This window comes from Stigmatopora nigra, chromosome 7, assembly GCF_051989575.1.
Source record: "Stigmatopora nigra isolate UIUO_SnigA chromosome 7, RoL_Snig_1.1, whole genome shotgun sequence".
Classification (NCBI taxonomy): domain Eukaryota; kingdom Metazoa; phylum Chordata; class Actinopteri; order Syngnathiformes; family Syngnathidae; genus Stigmatopora; species Stigmatopora nigra.
Genome location: NC_135514.1, coordinates 15,050,871 through 15,058,092, shown reverse-complemented (window position 1 = coordinate 15,058,092; position 7,222 = coordinate 15,050,871). Strand labels below are relative to the sequence as shown.

Below are 7,222 nucleotides of genomic sequence, written 5' to 3'. Positions count from 1 at the left end.
TAATGATGTTTGAGAGAATATTTTGGGTATTTTTTTTTGTTACTATATGCTAACGTGCTAATGAGGTTTGAGTGAATATTTTGGGTAGTTTTTTGTTGCTATAGGCTAATGCGCTAACAATGTTTGAGAAAATATTTTGGGTAGATTTTTTTTGTTGCTATATGCTAACGCGCTAACGATGTTTCAAAAAATACTTTGGGTAGATTTTTGTTGCTTTATGCTAAGACGCTAATGCTAACGCACTAATTCCACCTGAGAGAATATTTTGGGTAGTTTTTTGTTGCTATATGCTAATACCCTAAAAAATGTTTGACAAAATATTTTGGGTCGATTTTTGGATATTTGCTAACGCGCTAATGTGGTTTGAGAATATTTTGGGTAGTTTTTCGTATATGCTAACCTGCTAATGACATCTAAGAGAATACAAGTACTAAAGTATATAGTACGTACAATTGCGAATGACTCATTGCTACTGAAATATATCAAAAAAATTCTCCATTAAATTCCTCCACTACCACATGCTAACGCGCTAACGGCTAGTTTTCATCGTATCCTTTCACCGAGACTTCCAGTCTGACCACGAACAATAGTGTACAGTTAGAAAATGGCTACCATTGACATTTATAGACGTCTAATTTATTTCCACTGCACTAAAACATGCTCTTTAAAAGAAACCCTGACTGCTACATGCTAATACAGCATTCTTTGGCTAGCTTTTGTTATGTGGTGTCAGGCACAGTCCTACAAAGAACAAAGGTAGTTATAGTGTGTAGAATGGAGGGAAAATGGCCGCCATGGACAGCTATAGACGTCTAATTCGTTTAAAATGGCAGGAAAAGGTGATTTTCAGAACGAAACCCCCTTATTGAGACCATTCCGTGTTGGGCAGGTGGTTGAATTGAAACAAAGTGTCTTGCTTGGTGGAGGTCGCAATGGCACAGAATGGAAGACAGTGCGGCCATTGTGGCTCCATTCGAACAATGCCGCCCTGCCTCACTAAACCGGGGATTGTTACGAGGGGGCTCGCCAGCGGGGGGTGCGGGGGGGGGCAGGGCCCGTGGCGGGTCGCCATTGGGGCTTGGTACAGAGAGTGGTGACTGGCTTCGGCGCGCGGCGGGGTGACGGGGAGGCAGCTCGTGACTGGGGGAAACAGGTATTGAGCTAGCTTGGCTTTATTTGTGGATGGTTTTTATTTGGGGATTGATTGGTTTTTATTCATTAGGGTTGGGGTGTTTATGTTTGGTGGGATTTTTGCGGGAATTTGGGGTGTAAAAGGGATGTTATGGATTTTGAAAGTCAATATTTGGACTTTCATTGTGTTTGGACTAAGAATTGAGTCAGTGTGAATTAAGGTATTTATTTATGTTTTTATTTTGATTTTTTTTTTAATAGTTGTAACCTGTAGTTTAGTTTGATTAATTTGTGTGGGTATTTATAGTTTGGAAACCTGTAATGTGTAATTAAGAGTGGGTAATATTAAAATGATATTAAAATGATATTGAAATGATATTAAAATGATATTAAAATGATATTAAAATATTAATATAATATTAATATAATATTAAAATAATTTAAAAATAATATTGGAATAATTTTAAAATAATATTGAAATAATATTGAAATAATATTGAAATAATATTGAAATAATATTGAAATAATATTGAAATAATATTAAAATAATATTGAAATAATATTAAAATAATATAAAAATAATATTAAAATAATATTAAAAAATATTACAATAATATTAAAGTAATAGTAAAATAATATTACAATGTAGTGGGTGTGTCTTAAATAACATGCATAGAATTTTTAAAATTTTTGTAAAATAGATTTTATTTAACATACAAACTGTCACAAAATCCTAATTATGTTATTACAGTAATCCCTCAGATACCGCGACTTTACTGCATCACATTTTTTTTCTGAGGGAATGTTTTTTAATTATTATTTTTTTTGGTGTAAATCTATAAAAATGTGAAAATCCATTCTGAAACTCGCTAGCGGAAGCCACTCCCCTTTCCTCCGCCTAATACGTCGTAGCGAGTGCATTTTTTTTTGGCCAACCCCCGGGTTTTTAGCGGAAGGAAAATGTCGTCCCAAACGGCGGATCGCCATCTGCCCACTGGCAACGCCGTCCTCACCCTCAGTACTTCTGCCAAAAAAAATCTTGCATGCCGGCCGTTTTAGTCTTTTTTTGCTCAATAAAATTGGCATTTCAACGTTAGCGCTTAGCCGTTATGTCAAGTAGACCTTTTCAGATTTAGTCCCAAAATCTGTCATCCGTAAAATGTGACACTTGTGTGGTTTGGAATCGTGTTTTGACATACGACTAAATGGGGTGTCATGTCGCTTTGAGATATGAGTGAGTCGGCTTTAGTGGGTAATTGTTGGGTTGCCATCGCCTAGCTAAAGATTTGCCTTCGCTAACTTTGAAACAAGCTGTATGTAAATCACTGTCAGGTCAGAGATTGGTCGCCACAGTGGACAGAAAATCGTAAATTGACACTTTTAGAAGGCAAGAAATTTTGCTGAAATTTGAAAAATATATATTTTCTTTTTACCGTGAACCCTTGCTATTTTTGCTCATTAAAAAATGTTAAAAATTAAATTAGCAACTCGCTTTTTCATTTAAAAAAAATAAATTAGCCACTCGCTTTTTCATTTAAAAATAATAATATATTTGCAACCTGCATTTGTTAAAAAATGATAAAATAACAATTTGCCTTTTCCAAAAAAATGTAAATTAGCCACTCGCTTTTTCATTTAAAAATAATAATAAATTAGCAACTTGCCTTTTTCTTACAAAATAATACAATAACTCGCCTTTTCATAAAAAAATTGAATTAGCCCCCTCATCATTATTTATTTTTTTAAATTAGCCACTCGCTTCATTTAAAAAAAAATAGCCACTTGCATTTTCATAAAAAAATGTAATATAGCAACTTGCTTTTTCATTAAAAATTAATTAGCAACTCGCCGTTTCATTAAAAAAATGTGATATAGCAACATATTTTTCATTAAAACAATAAATTAGCAGCTCGCCTTTTCATTAAAAAAATGTAATATAGCAACATATTTTTCATTAAAAAAAATTATCAACTCACCTTTTCATTAAAAAAATATATTAACAACTTGCCTTTTTATAACAAAAATGTAAAATTCTAATTAGCCACTTGCTTTTTCATTAAAAAAATAAAATAGCCACCCACCTTTTCATTAAAAAATGTATTATAGCAACATATTTTTCATTAAAAAAAACAAATTAGCAACTGGCCTTTTCATTAATAAAATGTCATATAGCAACATATTTTTCATTAAAAAAATAGCAACTTGCCTTTTCATTAAAAAATATATTAACTTGCCTTTTGATAACAAAATATAACATTCAAATTAGCCACTTGCTTTTTCTTTAAAAAAATAAATTAGCCACCCGCCTTTTCATTAAAAAAATGTAATATAGCAACATATTTTTCATTTAAAAAAATTAGCAGCTCGCCTTTTCATTAAAAAAAATGTCATATAGCAACTTGCTTTTTCATTAAAAAAAAATAAATTAGCAACACGCCTTTTCATTAAAAAAACGTGGTATAGCAACATATTTTTCATTAAAAAAAATTAGCAGCTCGCCTTTTCATTAAAAAAAATGTCATATAGCAACATATTTTTCATTAAAAAATAAATTAGCAACTCTCCCTATTTGCAACTTGCCTTTTTATAACAAAAAATGTAAAATTCTAATTAGCCACTTGCTTTTTCATTAAAAAAAAATATATATATATATATATATAGATTAGCAATTGTCCTTTTCTTAGCTCCATTCTACATTAGCAGCTTTGAGCTTGAATTGGCTACTGGCACGACTGACTGTTTATCTGTGAGTGGGAGTCGTCATGCTCCAAGACCATCTGCTGCTCCACTGTGTCTTCCATTTTTTTTTTTTTTAAGTCGGGGTGGGGGGGGGGGAGAGGGACGCCAGGGCCTCTTCTTTTACGTCACGACTCGCCAAACGGGCCAATTGCGGATCGAAAAAAAAAAAATTCCGGCGCTCATCTTGGCACACAATGGCCGCCCAGTGTCCTTGCGTGCGATCTCCACAAGCTCTCCATTCTCTCAACTCTCCTCCGGCACCCTCCGCAAAAAAACCCTGCGTCAAGATGACGGACAGGAGCTAGTTCTGTTCTATGGCAATTGACGTCCAATCGTCTCTTGGCGGAGATTGGTCGCCAATGGAGGCGAATGGGTTAAAAACAAAAAAAAAATGGCGGTTTGCGCTAAGGGATTGTTTTACAGAGACAATGGCGAGTCAGAAAACGAGGAAGGAGGTTGCATAGCTGCACTCGACCCACGCGGACGAATGTGTTAGCGCGCTTATGCTAACAGTCGCGTGTGGCGTGGGTGGCGACCTATGACGGCACGTTTTTGCTGATTTAAGGCCATTTTTAAATGGAAATAATCTTTTAAATGGGTAGTTAAAACCAAATAGTTATCAAATCTAGGCTTAAGGTGGTAAATATAAGGTGCGTGGGCCAGAAATGGTCCGCCAGGGAATCCGATCCGGTCTGTGGGTGGTTGTTTTTTGACTGATGAGAACTTTCAATGTGGGATAACCAAGTATGCTTGAAATGGACCCAAATGAGCAGAAAACGAAATGGGATGCACCCCGGGAATTCCAATATGAATTGATGCTAATTTGATTAACTTCTTTTGTACTTGTTTTAGGGAATGTATGCTAATATCTTTATTTTGTTGAATATGTTAATGTTAATATTTAGACAAGACAGGCGTTCTTTTGTGGAATCCATCTCGAGACTGGGTGGGTGGAGCCTATGACCGTGCCCCGCCTCCAAACATTCCTCAGCATAAATCTGCATTTTAGATCAATAATTACAGTTTTGGCTTTTTATGTCACATGTTAGCTGCATTTTTTTTTACCAAAAATGCCTCATATTTTGACTTTATTAATTCCATTTGACATATTCCATTTTTCATTCATTTTTGTTTATAATAACCTTTAATAATTATAAAAATTGCGCAACCTACACAAGGGACTAAAGCTAAAAATTATTTTACATATTTACATATGTTCATTAACATGAATATAAATATGTTCATTAATGTGCTGTGCCTTATTAAATAAATCAAATAGATTTTTTACATTAATATCTCGAGTTATAAAAAAAATACAATTGAATTAATTAAATTTTTTTAAATTTTATTCTCTTCTGTTTACAATTTTTCTATTTTTCTAATAATGTTAAAATATACAAAGTGCATGTGTGTTTGTGTAAAAAAAATTGACAAATTTTCTGTATGTTAACATACTTAGATATTGAATTAAATGCTTTTATTGTGATTATAAAAGTATAACAATATTTAAATAAAAACACAAATAATTAATAAGTCAATCATTAAATATGTTTTATACATGAATGAAGACTCACTAACTTGTTTTTCCTCTCTCCAGAATTACAAGATTTGAAAGAGGCGGAGTCCGGACGAGGCAGCCAATCAGACGAAAGAGGCCTGCCGGCGGGCGAGAAAAAAACGGGCGAGAAAGAACCCGGTGCTGAGGCAAGTGATTTGTACCAAGAAAAACGGATGCTCTCTCTCTCTCTCGTTTGTCTCTCCGTCAATGGCCTCCTTGTTGGGATCCGATGACGCCGAGGTCGGGGGCGGGGGTGCCGGTGCTGGCTTTTGTTTGGGCGCGGATGGCGTAGCGTGACGCAACGGTGACCCTACAAACTCAAGCCTGTCAATTGACACACATTCTTTAGCACGACAGAAATGTCACAATAGTTCGTTTTTCATTCATTTGTTTTTTAAGCGTGGTCGGGGGTGCTGGAGCTTATCCCACAGCCAACATGGGATAACTTGACTTGATGGTTAGCCGATTAAAGTAGGTTTTAGGTTTTTTTCCCAAAGTGTTTTCTAAATTTTTAGCCTCTAATGAGCATTGTTTTTGAAATTTTACATTCACGTTTCATTTTAAAGTATGTAAATATTAATATTTTAAAAAATATATACTTGTATGATGTAAAAAGCAATGTATTCAGTATTTTATTTGGTATTTTTAAACATTGTCAATATCTAAACCATAAATATGCTCTTTTAATGATATACATTTTTTTTATTACAAAAAAATTAATATTCTCCACGTATATAATTGTTATTATTATTTTAAAGTGCTACCAAGAGGCTAAAAATACATTTGGATTGTTCTAAGTACAAAATAGTTGTTAGTTAATAATCAAAATTGGTGAAAAAAAATTAGCTAAGCTAAATGTTGTACCTTTGAATTATGGCTTAATGCTAACCAAAAATAGCTAAGCTAAATTGAATACCTTAGCTTTATGGCCTAATGCTAACAAAAAAATGTAGCTAAGCTAAATGTGATACTTTTGCTTTATGACTTAATGCTCATGATTTTTTTTAGCTAACCTAAATGTGATACCTTTGCTTTTTGGCTTAATGCTAATGAAAAAATGGAGCTAAGCTAAGTTGAATACCTTTACTTTATGGCTTCATGCTAACGAAAAAAAATAGCTGAGCTAAGCTTAGCTAAGCTAAATTGGATACCTTTCCTTTATGGCTTAATGCTAACGCAAATATTTGGCTAAGCTTATTGTGATAAATTTGGTTTATGGCAACATTTTTAGCTAAGTTACATGTGATACCTTTACTTTATGCTAACAAAAAAACACGTAAAATACTTCATTTCACAACATAGCTGAGAAAAAAGTAGCCCTGTCAAAAATGTCTCTCGTCAAACTCCCAACAATTGACTGATTTTGTTTTTAGCAACACGACCGTCCCATGCTTGCGTTGCGCCATGCTGACCATGTGAAAAAAATCCTCCATCTGCGCTCACCGGCTGCCGCGGCGTGACGGATGAAGCCTGGCCTGGTGGCTCATGTGTTTGAATACGCGTTTTTTTTTTTCAGTAAAAGACGTCGTCGCTAGCTAAGAAAGTGACGTTATGTGTCAACACTGAAAGGCTTTGATTGCGTGGTGCTAATGGGGAATGCTGCTGGGATTACCAGATACTAGATCATCATTCACTCACTCACACTGTTGACCAAACATTGTGATGTCATACGTCTGTGACTGTGTGTTGTTTGTGTTTGTGTGTGTATAGCTCCCATTATTGGCACGCGTTGTTTGTTTAAAGAAATCAGCCCTACAATATTAAAAAAAGCAGTAGAGAATGCTAAAAAATACA

General features: G+C 34.4%; 1 long non-coding RNA gene across 1 annotated transcript; it reads left to right on the top strand.

Annotated features, from left to right (window-relative positions):
• The first annotated feature begins 1,058 nt into the window (after window positions 1–1,058).
• Window positions 1,059–5,578, top strand: LOC144199624 (uncharacterized). The gene is made up of 2 exons (XR_013326950.1): window positions 1,059–1,153; window positions 5,468–5,578. It is a non-coding gene; the product is annotated as an uncharacterized LOC144199624 (long non-coding RNA).
• The last annotated feature ends 1,644 nt before the right edge of the window (window positions 5,579–7,222 follow it).